Source organism: Bos taurus, chromosome 15 (genome assembly GCF_002263795.3).
Source record: "Bos taurus isolate L1 Dominette 01449 registration number 42190680 breed Hereford chromosome 15, ARS-UCD2.0, whole genome shotgun sequence".
In the NCBI taxonomy this organism is placed as follows: Eukaryota; Metazoa; Chordata; class Mammalia; order Artiodactyla; family Bovidae; genus Bos; species Bos taurus.
Window position 1 is genome coordinate 18,262,616 of NC_037342.1, and position 18,685 is coordinate 18,281,300.

General features: G+C 41.4%; 1 long non-coding RNA gene across 1 annotated transcript; it reads left to right on the forward strand.

The window, feature by feature from the left end:
* The first annotated feature begins 1,061 nt into the window (after positions 1-1,061).
* On the forward strand, positions 1,062-13,597 carry LOC132342307 (uncharacterized). The gene is made up of 3 exons (XR_009490627.1): positions 1,062-2,258; positions 11,660-11,777; positions 12,167-13,597. It is a non-coding gene; the product is annotated as an uncharacterized lncRNA (long non-coding RNA).
* Positions 13,598-18,685: the final 5,088 nt, after the last annotated feature.

An 18,685-nucleotide genomic window follows, 5' to 3' on the forward strand; every position in this document is an offset into this window, starting at 1 on the left:
CTTTATCAAAATAAAAATTTCCTGCACAGCAAAGGAAACAGTCAGTAGATTGATAAAGTAACCTATGGCATAGGAGAAAATATGTACAAATTATATTTCTGATAAAGGGTTAAAATGTCTAAGATACATTGTTGTTGGTGAAGGTCAGGTCCCTGGGATTTAGGGCCTGACAAAATGTGGTCCACTGGAGAAAGGTATAGGAAACCTTCACTATTGCTGCCTTGAGAACCCCATGAACAGAATGAAAAGATATATAAGGAACTCCTAAAACTCAATAGCAAAACCCCTAATAATCTAATTTTTAAATGGGCTAATGCCTTGAATAGACATTTGTCTAAAGAAGGCATACAAGTAAATTATAGGTATATAAAAAGTATCTCAGTGTCAACTATCATTAGGCAAATGCACATTAAAACCACATTGAGATATCACCTTACACCTGTTAGGATGGCCATTGTAGTAATAGTAGTGATGGTGGTGGTGGTGGTGTAATAGTAGTAACGATAGTGGTACTAGTAGCAATAGACAAGTGTTGGCAAGGATGCAGAGAATTTGCAACCCTTGTGCACTATTGATGGGACTCCAAAATAGTGCAGTTACTATGGAAAACAGCATGGAGGTTCCTCAACAAAATTTAAAAAATAGAATTATCATATGATCTAGCAATCCCACTTCTGTGTATTTATCCAAAGTAATTGAAATCAGAATCTAGAAAAAAATATTAGCATGCCCATGTTCACTGCAGCACTATTCATAATGGCCAATATGCAGAAACAATCTAAATGCCCATCCATAAAAGAACTGGTAAAAGAAAATGCGGTATATACATATAATAGAATATTGCTGCTGCTGCTAAGTCGCTTCAGTCGTGTCTGACTCTGTGCGACCCCATAGATGGCAGCCCACGGGGCTCCCCTGTCCCTGGGATTCTCCAGGCAAGAACACTGGATATTATTCAGCCATAAAAAGAAGGAAATCCCACAATATGCAAGATGGATGAACCTTGAGAACATTATGAAATAAGCAAACGAAATAAACCAGTCACAGAAGGACAGATAATGCATGATTCCACTTACATGAGGTTTCTAAAATAGTCGAACTCATAAAAGCAAAGAATAGAATAATGGTTGCCAGGGCCTAGGGGAAGGGGAGATGAGGAGTTGCTAATTAAAGGTATAAAACTTAATTTATTTATGAATGAATATTTTCTGGAGGCCCACTGTATAACACTGTGCCTGTAGATAACAATACTGTACTATGTACTGAAAAATCTGTTAAAGAGAGTGAATCTCATGGTGGCAAAACTAGTCCCTTTACCCACCCATGCTGGTTCAGAAGAGCAGAGACATGGAGTCTTTTTTTTAAAGATAGACTTCAACAGTACCACTGAAAGAGCTTAATATATGTCCCGTAGAATTTTGGGGAAAGGACAAATGGTGTCAACTCCTGCCTGAGAAGCAGGAGTTTGAGAAACTGGGGCCAGCCAGACAGCCCAGAATGAGGGAAGTAACGGAAGATGGAAGAGAGATTGCTCAGTCCTTACTTCCAGAGTTTCTCATGCACAAACACTTCTATGCGTTCCAACGGATAAGACCTGGACCACAGGAGAGGTTGGCGGGGGGAACGAGGTTTGTCTTCATTCACGTCTGTGAGAGTCGGCTCAGGAGGTGAAGAAATCTTAGTAGAAAGGCTGTGAGTGAGTCACAGGATTCCTAGGGACATGGAGGAGTTGGCAGAGAGCAGGGGAGGGCATATCGCTGCATCAAGAGAGCTGCAGCACAGAGCATGAAAACCCCACCTGAGCTTACAAGAAGCAAATTTAAACATCCGCCCAGCTTCAGAGAGCGTGAAGCCACGCTACCGCTATCCCAGGCAAGCAAGAGCTTTCTAACATACACCCTGTTCCCACCCAAACATGTACCTCTCCTCCCATCCACCCTCTATTTCAGCTCTGGAACGGTCAAGAGCCATCTCTGAGAGGATGGAGGGGAGAGGCTGACAGGGTAAGGTAGGATCAAACTCTCCCTCACCGTCCCCGGCTTCTAACTGCCGCAAGCTGTCGCTGTGCCGGGGGAAACGGCTGCTCTCTGAAAGACACTGGAATTCATTAGAGACTGGACAATCTAACCATCGTATTGAATTGAGGCTGTGTTTTGTGTCCTCAAGTGACCAAAGGATGCTTATCACCTGAGAGTGGGCAGAAAAGTCATGGGACAGCCCAGGTTGTTATTCAGTGGCATTTCAAGGCAAAACTAAAGGTATTTTCTCATTCTATTCTGTGAGTCTTGATTGCTCAACATGTCTGTTATACATGTATGTGTTTTTTAAAAATGTTTTTAAGCTACAAATAACTTTTTTTGCAGCCAGCACATCCCACTTAGCATTATATTAAGAATGGTACATTACATCAGTATCCTTTTACCATTGTGACTTTGTGCCATAGGGTATGTACCAACTTCCCTAATATTATACATGTGAGTTATTTCTAAGTTTTCATAGCCATAATGTTGAAGTGAACAGCATTCCAACCTAGCATTGTGCACCTCTCTGATGAATGTCTTAGGATAAATTTCCCTGAAGTAGAATTGCCAGAAAGGATAAGCACCCTTTAATGACTAATGAAACATATTGACAAATTGCTCTGTGGAAAGCTTATACCAATTTTTTCTCCAATCAGCAGATTCTATATCTGAATCAATTATCCCATGTTTTTGCCAACAGTAGTTATTATTGTTATTAGTCTTGATAATCTGATATCTAATAAGGAAAAAGAATTTTTTCACAAAAATTTTTCTTTGATTATTGGAGAGAGTTGAACTTAATTTCATATGTTTATAGGCTCTGTGTCATTTTTTAATGGCTTACCTGCTTAACACCTTTGCTTATTATTTGTAATTAACAGGTGTCATTGAAAATATTAGTTCTTTTAAACTCAAGGCAAAGGCCAAAAGAATGGCAGAGCTGGTAATTCTTGGTGTTTGCTTCAAAGCGTAGCTCACAGACCAGTCTGAGTATCATAAGTGGAGCTCAAGTTGGCCACCACGACATGCCACAGAGCAGTGCAAGCTGTTGTCGTCAATGCACCTAATTTTCTTGGTTGTTTGCCTCCTATTGCTCTTGCTTCTGTGGTAGTACAAAGAGCAGCATCATGCGGCCCAATGCCCAGACATTATTGCCATAGATACTCTCCAGTGCTATCTTCATCTTCTCCCAACCACTCGCCTCAGACTGGCATGGTTGCATAACATCACTGTCTGCGCTTATATAAAAGTGCTGGGTTTGGATGGTGGGGACAGTCAGATGATGGGTTCTGATCCCTTTGTTGCTGGGGCTGATCAAATAACACCTCTGTGTCTCATTCTCCTCATCTGTAAAACTTTATGATCAGATCGCATGATTACCTATCTGGACTAGTTTTCCATTACGCTGTCATTTAAATCCTATGTGCCAGCCATCCTAAACTTTTTGCCATGCTCTGTGGGCTGTTTTCCAAGTTTCTCTTCTGTTTGCAATGCCCTTGCTTACACATTTTTTATTTGGTCGCATGACCAAAAAACTGGGTTGGCTGTTAGCTAAATGTTTGAAAAATATTCTTTGAGTGGAGAAGAAAAGAATTCAATTAAACTATAATGAGAATCTAAATTTGTAAGAATGATTTGAAGACACTAGGAAATTTAAGATCTATCAGTGGGAAAAGATACACACAAAATAGCTGTGATATAGACCCAATAGATTCTCTATTCACAGCACTTCTGATAATAACCCCTTTGAGTTAGTGTAGACCCCACAAGTCAAGGGCTCAGTCCCACAAAACTAACTCCACTTCAGACACCAACCTCATGTCCAGACTTCCAGTACTTCTGACTGATTGGCTAAATTGGGGGTTCTCAAAATCCCCTCTTAAGGGTCGACAATTTATTAGAACAGCTTACAGAACCCAGGTAAATAAAGTTTACTTACTATCATTAATTTATTACAAAGGATATTTTAAAGGATACAAATAGATAGCCAGATGAAGAGACACATATGACAAGATCCAGAAGGGTCCTGAGCACAGAAGTTTCTGTCCCCACGGAGTTTAGAATATGCCACCCTCCTGGCATGCAAAGGCATTCTTGTTCACCAACCCAGAAGCTCTCTGAACTTTGCTGTTTATTGTTTTTATGGAGGCTTCATTATGTAGGCATGACTAATTAAATCACCAGCCATGGTGATTAAGTGGGGGGGAGGGGAGCAACTAGGGGGATGGCTAAAATTTCCAGCCCTGTAATCACATGATTGGTGCCTCTCGCAGCTAACTCCCATCCTCCAAGAGTTACCGCATTGTGTAAACTCAGATGGTTGAAAGGGGCTTATAATGAATAACAAGAAATACTCCTCTTGCCCCTCCCACCCAGGAAATATCAAGGGTTTTAGACATTCAGTGCCAGGAACTTTGGATGAAGACCAAATATATATATATATTTCTTACTATAGCACAATCACATAGTAGAAAACCAAGACTCTTGGTTTGGGATCATAAAGAAAGATAAGATTAATTCTGACTACAGGCTGGAAAAACATTCCTGAAAGTGGATCTTAAAAGACAGGTAGAATACAGATTCGGAGAAGGCAATGGCACCCCACTCCAGTACTCTTGCTTGGAAAATCCCATGGATGGAGGAGCCTGGTAGGCTGCAGTCCATGGGGTCGCTAAGAGTCAGACACGACTGAGAGACTTCACTTTCACTTTTCACTTTCATGCACTGGAGAAGGAAATGGCGACCCACTCCAGTGTTCTTGCCTGGAGAGTCCCAGGGATGGGGGAACCTGATGGGCTGTCGTCATGGGGTCGCACAGAGTCAGACATGACTGAAGCGACTTAGCAGCAGAATACAGATTGGAGAATAAGCCCTGTTAGGGCAGCGTCTGAATCCATGGTTGTTCCATTGTTCTTTACTAGTGAAGCTCATTCCCCAATGAATGATGGAATGGTTTGGACACTACTGTGTCCAGGGTGTGTGTGTGTGTGTGTGTGTGTGTGTGTGTGTGTGTGTGTGTAGAGCCGGGGAGGGAAGATGCACGCAGACCATCATTGGCAGAAAGTAATCTGAGCAAAAGACACGAAGTAGGAAAGTAAAGAACTTTGGGTTTTTTGTTTGTTTTATTTTAAATGGTCATAGAGAGTTTACATTTGCTGGCCTTACATCAACAAAGATTATCCAAATTTACTCATGGAGATCAACCATTATCTATTAATATTTTTAATACTGTCCTGGTCATTGGATTATAAAGAAGAATTACCTGAAATTCTCTCAATTCTTTTGTACATATACACATAAATTTCAATACTAAGATCATGCAAGTCTTGTGGAGACTCCTATGCTCTCATGTAAAGAACAGGCCTTGGAGGAGAAGCTAAAGATTTCTTTTTGTGGCCTCCAGCCTATCACTTACACAGCTAGTGATTGCTCCCTGATGTAGCAGATTCAGCTGAAAGCCTGAGATATGGAGAAAGTGATGTCTAACCCTTTCTCCATATCTTCTGATAAGACAGAAGTTTTATCAGAAGTGATTTTGTGCTGCTCTGCTATTTATCATACACATAAAAAATATAAAGTTAACCTAAATCTCATTTTCCATGCAAAAGATTGCTAAAAATTAGTGAATGTTCAGCACAAGTTGCCAACAATGAATAGATCTCTGGGGAGGAGGAGGAAAGGAATTCAACTGACAGAATGCCCTAGCAAGCCAGCGGTTTCCCACAATACATAAACGTCAGCCTTTTTCCTTACGACTTTTTGTTTCTAATATTGACATGAATAGCTTTCCTGAATTGAAGATTTACATATTCCAGCTAGAAATTAAAGTTCAAGTAGTTTGTTATGTAGATTTGATTCAATGGAAGCATTAACAAGTCATAATCAAAAATTATTCTCCCTTTATACACCTTCCATTTATCCACATCCAACCACCCTTCAAGGCCAGTTTCTTTTTTAAGTCTTTCCTAATAACTTCAGCTACTATCCATCGTTCTCTCGTGCTAAAATCCTACTGTCTGTACCACCCATCAGGTACTTAGTCATGTGTAACCTTATAATATTATTTAAATTTTCACAACTTGTCTGCCCAAATGATAGGTTATAAATTTCTCGGGTTCTGCACTTTGCATTTACCAAAGAAGTTTGCATAGCCCATACAAATAATAGGTCTTCAAAATATTTGTCAACAATTTCTTATTTTAATAAAAATATCACTAATCTTGATCCTAAAACATGTTGGGATTTATTTAAATAAACTACTGTTATGATAAACTTGGAAAGGGGTACACTTTTTATTTATCATCATTCCTGCTGAAGACACCATTCTCAGTCTTGCTGCTTTGAACCGAGAGGTGTGCGTTCAACATATTCAAGCAAAGTCTGAAAGACCCAGGGCCAAATGATCTGCCAGGGCCTTCAGCCTGGTGTACAGTGGCTTACCTGATGGGTGCTGAGTAGCACAAGGCAGAATGATGGCTTTGCCTCTCTCTTCAGTGACTCTAGACAGCTTCTGGACAAGATTTCCAATGCCCTAGGCTGGTGGGCAGGGCACATGGAAGACAGGGGATCATCCCCGACTTGCTGAAGGTGAAATACGCTTCTGCCGAGTCCAGAATGAAGAGAATGGTGCTGCTGAACTTCTCAGAGGGAAACAGACACTGGAAATAAAAGGTCTTGCTTCTTTTTGGAAGGGGAAGAGAAGGTATTTTAACGATCAGTCAGTCTTAATTATTTTTACTTGCAATGGGAGAGAAATAAACCTCCTGACAGAAGTCCAGAACTGAAGGGGAGGAAATGAAACCCCTTGCAGCTTCCTCTGCTGGCTGAGCACCTGCTGTCGTGCAGGCTGTTCACCCTGGCTTGGCCATGGTGTGGCTCCTGTAGGCCAGTCAGTCCCCTCCTCTCCTGCTTTCTCCTTCTCCCCAGATTCCTATACAGGCCATCTGGAGCAGGGGAATAAGTTTCAATCTCCCTTGTTCAAAACAGAATTCTGTTTTGAAATCTGCTTACTCCTCCCTTCACCCCCAATCCTGGTCACAGGCCCAAAATGAATTTAACTGTTAGGAGGTAATACTCATCAAGAGATAATGTATCTTTTGTTTCTTTAGCTAAATTTACTCCTAAGTATTTTATTCTTTTCATTGCAATGGTGAATGGGACCATTCTTAATTTCCTTAATTTCTCTTTCTGTTTTGCATTGTTAGTATATAGGAATGCAAGGGATTTCTGTGTATTAATTTTATAGCCTGCAACTTTACTATACTCACTGATTAGCTCTAGTAGTTTTCTGGTGGTGTCTTTAGGATTTTCTATGTAGAGGATCATGTCATCTGCAAACAGTGAGAGTTTTACTTCTTCGTTTTCAATCTGGATTCCTTTTATTTCTTTTTCTTCTCTGATTGCTGTGGTGAGGACTTCCAAAACTATTTTGAATAGTAGTGGTGAGAGTGGGCACCCTTGTCTTATTCCTTATTTTAGAGGAAATGCTTTCAATTTTTCTCCATTGAGCATAATGTTTGCTGTGGATTTGTCATATATGGCTTTTATTATGTTGAGGTATGTTCCTTCTATGCCTGTTTTCTGGAGATTTTTTTTTTTAATCATAAATGGGTGTTGAATTTTGTCAAAGACTTTCTCTGCATCTATTGAGATAATGTTTCAATTTGTTAATATGGTGTATCACATTGTTTTGTGAATATTTAAGAATCCTTGCACCCCTGGAATGAAGCCCACTAACAAAGCAACTGACAAAGAATTAATCTCCAAAATATACAAGCAGCTCATGTAACTCAGTACCAGGAAAATAAACAATCCAATCAAAAGGTGGGCCAAAGAACTAAACAGACATTTCTCCAAAGAAGATATACAGATGGATATTAAACACATGAAAAGATGCTCAACATCACTCTGTATCAGAGAAATGCAAATCAAAACCACAATGAGGTACCATCTCACGCCAGTCAGAATGGCTGTCATCAAAAAGTCTATAAACAATAAATGCTGGAAAGAGTGTGGAGAAAACGGAACCCTCTTACACTGTTGGTGGGAATGCAAACTGAAATGAATGAAAGCCACAATGGAGAATAGTGTGGAGATTCCTTTAAAAACTGAAATTAAAACTGCCATATGATGCAGCAATCCCACTGCTGGGCATACGCACCAAGGAAACCAGAATTGAAAGAGACACACGTATCCCAATGTTCATTGCAGCACAGTACTGTTTACAATAGCTAGGACATGGAAGCAACCTAGATGTCCATCAGAGGATGAATGGATAAGGGAGTTGTGGTAGATATACACACAGAATATTACTCAGCTATAAAAAAGAACGCATTTGAGTCAGTTCTAATGAGATGGATGAAACTGGAGCCTATTATACAGAGTGAAGTAAGTCAGAAAGAGAAACACCAATATAGTGTATTAATGCATATATATGGAATTTAGAAAGATGGTAATGATCCTAAATTCAAGACAGCAAAGAACAGACTTTTGGACTCTGTCGGAGACAGCGAGGGTGGGATGATAAGAAAGAATAGCACTGAAATATGTATATTACCATATGTGAACTAGAGGATCAGTGCAAGTTCTGTGCATGAACCAGGGCACTCAAAGCTCTGGGACAACCCAGAGGGTGCAATGGGGAGGGAGGTGGGAGCAGGCTTAAGGATAGGCAGACACATGTGCACCTGTGGCTGATTCATGTCCCTGTGTGGCAAAAACCACCACAATATTATAAAATAATTGTCCTCCAATTAAGATAAATTAATTTTAAAAATCCACAAGAATCTAAATAGCATAGTGATTTGGTACCCATGTCCAACTGTTTAAAAATAAGTCTTCCCTGAGATCACACATAGGGTTAAATGACCTCTTTGTCCCTGTGTTAAAGTGTCTTATTATCCACCACATTATAGTGAATATACTATTTTCAAATACATCTCCTTCATTACATTAAGAGACTGTAGAGAGAACTTTAGTATGTTTGGTACTAAGCCCATGGTAGGATCATAAGTATTGTTGTTCAATCACTAAGTCATGTCTGACTCTTTGCAACCCAATGGACTGCAGCACACCAGGCTTCCCTGTCCTTCACTATCTCCTGAAACTTGCTCAAACTCATGTCCATTATGTCAGTGATGCCATCTAATCATCTCATCCTCTGTTGTCCCCTTCTCCTCCTGCTCTCAATCTTTCCCAGCATCAGGATCTTTTCCAAGGAGTCAGCTGTTCACATCAGATGGCCAAAGTATTAGAGCTTCAGCTTCAGCAGAAGTCCTTCTGCTGAATATTCAGGGTTGTTTCCTTTAGGATTGACTGGTTTGATCTCCTTGCAGTCCAAGGGACTCTCAAGAGTCTTTTCCAGCACCATAGTTCAAAAGCATCAATTCTTTGGTGCTCAGCCTTCTTTATGGTCCAACCCTCACATCCATACAGGACTACTGGAAAAATCATAGCTTTGACTACATGGATCTTTGTTAGCAAAGTGATGTCTCTGCTTTTTAATATGCAGTGGTTTGTCTCAGCTTTACTTCCAAGGAGCTTCTTTTAATTTCATGACTGAGGTCACTGTCTGCAGTGACTTTTGGAGCCCAAGAAAATAAAGTCTGTCACTGTTTCCACTGTTTCCCCATCTATTTGCCATGAAGTGATGGGACCTGATGATTTGATCTGAGTTTTTTGAATGTTGAGTTTTAAGCCAGCTTTTTCACTCACCTCTTTCACCTTCATCAAGAAGAGCTTTAGTTCCTCTTCACTTTCTGCCATTACAGTGGTGTCATCTGCATATCTGAGGTTGTTGATATTTTTCCTGGCCATCTTCATTCCAGCTTGTTATTCATCCAGCCTGGCATTTCACATGAGGTACTCTGCATATGATTTAAATAAGCAAGGTGACAATATACAGCCTTGACGTACTCCTTTTCCAATTTTGAATGAGTCTGTTGTTCCATGTCTGGTTCTAACTGTTGCTTCTTGACCTGCATACAGGTTTCTCAGGAGGCAGGTAAGGTAGTTTGGTATTCCCACCTCTTTAAGAATTTTCCACAGTTTGTTGTGATCCACACAGTCAAAGGCTTTAGGGTAGTCAATGAAGCAGAAGTAGATGTTTTTCTGGAATTCCCTTGCTTTTTCTACAATCCAGTGGATGTTGACAATTTGATCTCTAGTTTCTCTACCTTTTCTAAATCTAGCTTGTACATCTAGAAGTTCTCGCTTCACATACTGTTGAAGCCTAGCTTGAAGGATTTTGAGCATTACCTTGCTAGCATTTGAAATGAGCATATTTGTACGGTAGTTTGAACATTCTTTGGCACTGCCTTTCTTTGGGATTGGAACAAAAATGCTTTTTCCAGTCTGGTGGCCACTGATGAGTTTTCCAAATCTACTGGTATATTGAGCGCAGAACTTAAGCAGCATCCTCTTTTAGGATTTGAAATAGCTCAGCTCGAAGCCCATCACCTCCATTGCCTTTGTTCATATGAATGCTTCCTAAAGGCCCACTCGACTTCACACTCCAGGATGTCTAGCCTAGGTTAGTGACCATGTGCTTATCCAGGTGATTAAGGCCTTTTCTTGTATAGTCCTTTTGGGTATTCTTGCCACCTCTTTTTATTCTTTTCTCCTTCTGCTAAGTCCTTGCTGTTCTGTCCTTTATTGCACCCATTTTTGCATGAAATGTTCCCTTGGTATCTCTAATTTTCTTGCAGAGATCTCTAGTCTTTCCCATTCTATTGCTTTCCTTTATTTCTCTGCATTGTTCACTCAAGAAGGCTTTCTTATTTCGTCTTGCTATTCTTCGGAGCTCTGCATTCAGTTGGGTATATCTTTCCCTTTCTCCTTTGCCTTCTGATTCTCTTCTTTTCTCAGCTATTGGTAAGGCCTCCTCAGACAACCGCTTTACCTTCTTGCATTTCTTTTTTTTTTTTTTTGGCATGGTTTTGGTCACTGCCTCCTGTACAATGTTACAGACCTCCATCCATAGTTCTTCAGGCACTCTTTCTACCAGATCTAATCCCTTGAATCTACAAATGACTGTTGCTACCTAACAGACATGTTGCTGAGTCAACACACCGGGAAAAAAATTCTATTCTATGGGGCTTTCACTCTTGAAAGGATCACAGAGGACCTGACTCTGAGTTCCGATGCTGTGAGGTGCTTTGAGAAGAGTCCTGAGGCAGCGACATATTCCCAAGACTGTTGACGTAATGTTGCAAACAGAAGCTTGTCGTATCTGGCAGGTCCAAGAGAAAGAGGTGAAATTGCAATGCTACCCTCAACACTTAAATTTGACAGTTGTCTGCTCTACAATAATAAAAAGAAAACCCTGATGGCAACCAATCTCCTAAGAAGGCAGGCAGATCCAAATGAGACCAAGAGACTTAGGCTCCTGGAGGTGTAGAATCATTCGTCTTTAGGGATTGCTACCTGTAAGCGTCTATAGCATAACAGAGATAAGCTCCAATGAGGTAAGGAGAGAAAAGCACTTTAAGCACTTTGATGATAAAACTGTAATTGTTTTGCAGCACTGTTTGGAAATTGTGACACAATACTTCCTTGGCTTTTAGACAACTTAAAATTGCTTATAATTTTTTTTAAATGTACATTAATGTATCATTTTGTTCCCCCTGACTCTCCTTAAGGATCTGGGAGGCTCAGAACAAGATGTTTCAAGATGATACAAGAAGTGAAAAAAGCTGGAGTAGCAGCTGGAGCCAGAGCTCAGGGGAACTGGCTGTACAAAGTGCAAAGTAGACCTAGGTAAGGGTGGGGATTGTGTGGCTTTGAAGGTGGAGACAGCTACCCTGGAGGGAATGTGTTACTCATAAACCTTTTAAAGAGTTTTGCCTGGATTGCAGCTGCAAAGCAATTAAACAGCTGTGGACAGACAGACATGACCTAATTCATTGGCCTTTCCTGTTGTCTTTGATGCAGCCGGTGCTATAGCCTAACCTGCAACTAAGAGTGTTTGGTGGGGTGCAAGGTTGCAGGTTGCTGAGAATAGGGGAGAAACTGATGTCCTTGAGGAAGAAGAGGCACTAAACCCAAGCAGGACCCCATGGGGCCTTCCCAGGACATGGGGCCTTCTCTAGCTCCTCTCTCAAGTACCTAGATAGTATTTGATACACATTTCCTAATTTGTTTTGCAGATATAAACAAAAAAAAACTTCCCCCTCTTCAACAAACAGAAGATGTTAACTACTTGACAACCATCAGCACACAGCCCCAGGTCTCTTGGAGCCTAAGGACTGACAATGTTAACCCCTGTGACACCACCCTGGTACCTGTCCATCAGCCAGAGAACTGTGCACAAGCTGATCACAGACTCTGCTCCCTCACCTGGCTTTTAAAAGTGCCTTGCCTAAGCCCATCGTGGAGTTCAGGGTTTTTAGGGCATGAGCCACCCATCTCCTTGCCTGGTCTTGCAATAAACCTTTCTCTGCTCCAAACTCCAAAGTCTGCTTGGCCTCACTGTGCAACGGGCACAGAAACCTGCATTAACAGCACAAGCAAGCAGGCCCAGTGCAGGGAAGGCCAGACCCTCCTGACCCACTCCCTCACTGAGAAGGCCATCATCAGCAGGCCCCTTGCCAAGCCCCAGCGATTCTTCCGCTCTGAGGAGTGAAGGACCCAACACCAGCTACTGAGGTGACAACTTTCAGCAGACAGAGTTCTCACTTGGCCTTCAGTGATCCTGAAGGGGGCTGTAAAGTGTAGGCTCAAGTGCCAATGCAGTGATTTAGCAACTCAAGTGTGGATGATCCAAAAGTCATGAGAATCTACCTTATGGCATCGGGAAGAAAGGAAGAGGACCACATGTAAAATACATGAGAGAAATTTTAAAACAGATTACAAAGAGTTCTGCAATTTAAAAACTGACCAATGAAAAGAAAAACCTTTGCTGCTCTCTGGGCTCTGACATCGTTTAAATCAAAATGCTGGCTGTTTAGAGGATTTAATGGGGACCCCTAGGACATTCCTTAGGCCACTCTGGAGCCTTTGGGGGTTCTGTCTGCTGTACTCCTTGGCCCCACGGTCACTCCTGCCTGTCTCAGAGCCCCACCTCTGGGAGGGTCATCCAGGGGCTGAAGAGCAGCAAGCCATCGGCAGCAGAAAAGGGGGTGGGGGTCTTGTCAAGAAGCTGTGTCACATGGACTGCACTTGGGTCTCACCTAGACTGTGGGTTTATTTGATGCGGCTGTAGAGGTGGGGGTGAGGGGGATCACAGGGGTCCCACACTGACCTGCACACATCATCACAGTCTAGGATCATAACACACACATTCTCTCAATGGCCATTTAACTCCCTCAAAGCTAAGGCATTAACTTCCCTTTGAATCCACACATCTCCACTGTTCAGTGTCTGGGTCAGTTCACCCATAAAGCCACAGGATACATTGCACAGCTGCCAGAGGGCACAGTCTTGTGTTCCAGTCTCACATCCACCCTTGGTGGTACTATGGTCTTGAGATATTTTGAGAAAAGAGAAAAATAAGGATAATACTATCTCACCTGGGAAAATAAGGAAATGATATCTGCTCTTTCTACTTTGTGTTCAGTCGCTCAGTCATGTCCAACTCTTAGTGACCCCATGAACTGTAGCCCACCAGGCTCCTCTGTCCATGGGAATTTCCAGACAAGAATACTGGAGTGGGTTGCCATTTCCTTCTCCATCTTTCTACTTTCAAGGATATTTGAGAGAATCTGGTGCGTATGGGAAGCTTTAAAGTACTGTATACATTTAAAATGTTATCGATCACATATTCCTGAATAATCACAGAATCAGCAAAGAAAGAGATCTAATTCCTTCCTCTTTCTTTTGACCAACTTGTAGTGAAAGCAGGATGCTTTACCTTTTCAGAAACTCTTCGGACTTCCGTGTTGTCCTTCTTTAACTATGTCCTATTCTCATGTTGAACATAACCACTCAACAATCAATGTGAAGTATGACCAGGGCTTGGTTCAGGGAAGGGAGTTCACAGCCAGGAGCTAATCAGCTCCTGAATATTATAGCAATTGTATTGTGTAACCACACAGTGGGCAGTAAAAGAAAACAAAAACAGCAGAAAGTGAAAAAGAAATTCTTCCAACTGTCAGACTAAACAGCTTCAGGGACAGAAGGTCCTTTTGATCCTGCCAAGTAATTTTTAAGTGGGAAAGTACTAGAAATGAGGCTTTTTACATTTGTCAGGCATAGCCCTCCAAGACTCCAGGCTTTCCCCTCCCAAACCACAGGACTTCCTGAGAAATCAACAGTCCCTCAACTTATGTCAAGGAGTGGCTTGTAGGGAAGAGGTGACAGGTGAAGTCACAACCTAATGTCCTGGCAACCAAGATGGGATCTCTTATGCATATTAGAGTCATCTGGAAGCTCTGAAAAACATCCATGCCTCCCTGATCACAGACCAATTTGGCTGGAATGTCAGGGTGGGACATGGCATCAGGTGCTTTGAGAGTTCCCCAGGTGACTGTCATTTTAGCCAGGGTTGAGAATCTCTGCCTTGGCAGAGCCTACAGTTCAAGACTTGTCATCACAGAAGCCAAGCAGACACATCGAATGTATCTTAGTGCCCAGGTAGGCACACAGAGAGGAGACAGAGTGAGTACAGAGAACCCAGGTGCAACCCCCTCCAGACAGGTGAATCTTAGTACCTACCAAGTCGACATTTTATCACCTTGAGCTGAACTGGAATGGTCTACAGCTCCCACTTAGGAAATCCAGCAATAAGTTTTCCCTAGGAGGTGCCACAGGTTGGATTCCTGATCCTATGGCAGCCCATTCACAGGCAGGCTAGAGGTGCATCAGGTGACCTGCCATAATGGCCATGAACATCAGAATCTGACCAGAGAATGTGTAGAGTCAGCCAGTTGAAAATGCACAGCATGAAGTGAGGGAATCAAAGACATCCTAGAAGAAGGACAGGCTCTGAGAGGCAAGCAGCATAGCTGGTCCCTAGAGTTGCCTTGGTTTCCCAAATCCTTCAAATTCCAGATTCAGCCCACATGTAACCTTTGGGCAAAGCCCTCTCTATCTAAGGGGCCCTGAGTGACTCCTCCTTTCCATCCAAAGACCCTGACTAACCTGAGCGTGTTGGAGACTGACCATGGCACCCAGAAGGATGGGGAGAAGCAGAAGCACAGAGAAGCAAGAGAAGAACAGGGCAACTCCCAAAAGATGCTGAAGCAAGAGACAGAAACTGTGAAAGGGCAGACGGGGCATGAACAGTGAGTGCAGGATAATCAGAAAGAAAACTGAAGGGAATTTTCTGGCAGGGAAACAGAGCCTTAGCAATATAAGGCTGGGAAGTGAGAAAAAGCAGAATATACAGGATGATAGAAGAGGGCAACCGGGATGGAAGACAAAAGAAGAGGACAGGAAATTTCTTTCCCTGCTCTGCGCTGTTGGGAAATGACCCCTATAAGTAGATTTCTCACGCTCAACTAGAAGTTAAAGACTTCCAGCTGGCTTCAGCCAGGCACTGGCAGGAACTGGAAGTCTAGAAGGGAAAAGTCAGGGTATTTCTCCTCCTCCCTCTGCCTTATGAAGAACTTCCGGTAGGGACTGTTTCTCCCAGGTTTCCAAATCCCCAGACAGGTCTGCCAAGGTCCCAGTTTCTCTTGAAGGATCCTAATCTGTAGGGCTTGGCTAACCCCGCCTGCTTCTAAAAAAACAAAAAGAAAAAAATGTAAACTTAATTGTTCTTCAGTCACTCAGTCCTGTCCAACCCCACAAACTTTAGCATGCCAGGCTTCCTTGTCTTTCACTATCTGCCAAAGTTTGCTCAAACTCATGTCCATTGAGTCAATGATGCCATCCATCCATCTCATCCTCTGTTGCCCACTTCTCCTGCCCTCAATCTTTCCCAGCATCAGGCTCTTTTCCAATGAGTCAGCTCTTCACATCAGGTGGCCAAAGTATTGGAGCTTCAGCTTCAGCACCACCAGTCCTTCAAATGAATATTCAGGGTTGATTTCCTCTAGGACTGACTGGTTATATTTTATTATATAAAGATTTTTAAAAATCCTTTTCTTAGATAGGTAGAAATTAAGTGCAATGAAATCTGTGAAATATATTTGTCATGCTGCTGCTGCTGCTGCTGCTAAGTCACTTCAGTCGTGTTCGACTCTGTTCGACCCCTTAGATGGCAGCCCACCAGGCTCCTCTGTCCCTGGGATTCTCCAGGCAAGAATACTGGAGTGGGTTGCCATTTCCTTCTCCATATTTGTCATAAATAGGACAAAAGTCAATTTCCTTCATGTATAGAGAAACATATAAAGCAATAAGAAAAAACCCCATTAAGACTTTGTGTCATAGTGGTGTTTGCTTTCTAGAATCCATTCCCCTAGTTTCCCCCCTTTTTAATTTTGTTGTGGCATCAAAATGTGCAGTCCTAGAGGATGGATCACAAATGATTTAAGTCTAACATTTAAATCCGACTCCTTGATTTTCAATTCCCTTGAAGCAACCAGTGGCTTTATGACCTGGATTTGGTCAATGAGAGTTAAGGGGAGGTGTGCGGGATAGTATTCAGCAAAGCTTTCACTTTCATAATCGAATGGACAGATGTAGTTGGCTGCACCTTTATCCCCTCTCTCCCACCTTAAACATGGATGTGATGTTTGGAGCAGTTGTAGCCATCTTTCATTACAAAGGGACCAAACTGACATCCTAAACCACTAAACCAGCTAGCAGACCTATTTCCAGATACCTTGTTATTTCCAAACAATTTATTCCCAATGGATTAAAGCCATGATTAGATTTGTTATTTGTGACAAGAAGCATTCTGAGTATAAATTCTGAAATACAAATAGGCAAAGGTATAAATAGATAATTCATAAATTATGAAATATAAATTAATAGTAAACATTTGAAAAAAGTTCAAATTCATTATAACCACAGTTTCAGAAATTAAATCTAGTATAAGAATTTTTAGCCTACAAAATTAGCAAAGATTAAAAATAATAATACAATTCAGTCCTGGGAAGGACAGTTTCTGCTGCAAGTCAAAGTACAATTTGGTAGAACTTTTTGGAAATCATTTCCCAACATATAACAAGAATTTAGAAAATATTTATATTATAGAATAATGATTCTACACTGTGGAATTTACCTGGCTGTGCTTAGTCGCTCAGTTGTGTCTGACTTTTTGCGACCCCACAGACAGTAGCCCTCCAGTCTCCTCTGTCCATGGGGATTCTCCAGGCAAGAATACAAGACCCAGGTCTCCCGCATTGCAGGCAGATTCTTTACCATTTGAGCTATAAGGGAAGCCCAAGAATACTGGAATGGGTAGCCTATCCCTTCTCCAGGGGAACTTCCCAACCCAGAAATCGAACCATGGTCTCCTGTATTGCAGGTGGATTTTTTACCAGCTGAGCTACCAGGGAAGCCCATAATTTATCTGAGCGACACACTTCTAATTGAATTAAGGATGTAAGCACAAATTTTGTAATGACATTATTTAACATACTGTAACACAGCATGACAAACCTGACTCCATATTGAATCTATTCCTTTATCTCTAATCTTTGTGCTCTGTTGCTTGTGCTTAGTTATGCTGGTTCTGAGCCATTTGTAAAATAATGTTGCCTGTAACTTGAAATATACAGGATAGCCCCTTCTCAAGACTCTTATCTTTAAAGGCATAACACTTTCCCCACTCATATAGAGATAAAAAGCTGCAGAACAGAGAATAATATTTGTCTTGTTGGAGGTTTGTAAGAACATTGTGATCACACCTAAATGTACAGATGCAAAAACAAAGAATTCTGGCATCAAGAAGTCTGCAACAACCAGCCACATCCCCTCCCCTCCAGATATAAAAGAAGCCCGAATTCTAACTCAGGTAAGATGATTCTTTGGGGTACTAGTCCATCATCTTCTTGATCTGCTGGCTTTCTAAGTAAAGTAGCCCCAACAACTCATCTCTCAATTTATAGGCCTGCAGTATAGTAATCAGTATGAGCTTGAACTTGTTAACAATAAAGAGAAACAAAAAAGAATAAGAGAAAATTGAAGTACCTAAAATATTGGAATGATTAATTAAATTATAAAATACACGTAGAAGAATAGTATACAGCCACAAAAAATGTTGACTAAGAGTCTTACATTTGAAGGGGTTATTTTTATGTCAGATATTACACATAAAAATATACATAATACTATTACAATTATATGAAAGTGAGTGTGGATGAAAATAGTTTTGATGGTTCCTAAAAAGTTAAACCCAGAATTAACAAATGTCACAGTAATTCCACTCCTGGGTATACACCCAAAAGAAAGGAGAACAAGTACTCAAAATCCTTGTAGATAAACGTTCATAGCAGCACTATTCACAATAGACAAAAGTGGAAACAACCCAAATGTTTATGAAGAATGAATAAACAAATTGTGGTATATACATATAATGAAATATCATTCAGAACAATTTTAAAAAAGAATGAAGTACAGATAGATGCTACAAGGAAGACAGACATCAAAACATGCTGAGTAAAGTGGGCACCAAAGGTTACATATCACATTTGTTGCTAAGTCACTTCAGTCGTGTCCGACTCTGTGTGACCCCATAGACGGCAGCCCACCAGGCTCCACCGTCCCTGGGATTCTCCAGGCAAGAACACTGGAGTGGGTTGCCATTTCCTTCTCCAAAGCATTAAAGTGAAAAGTGA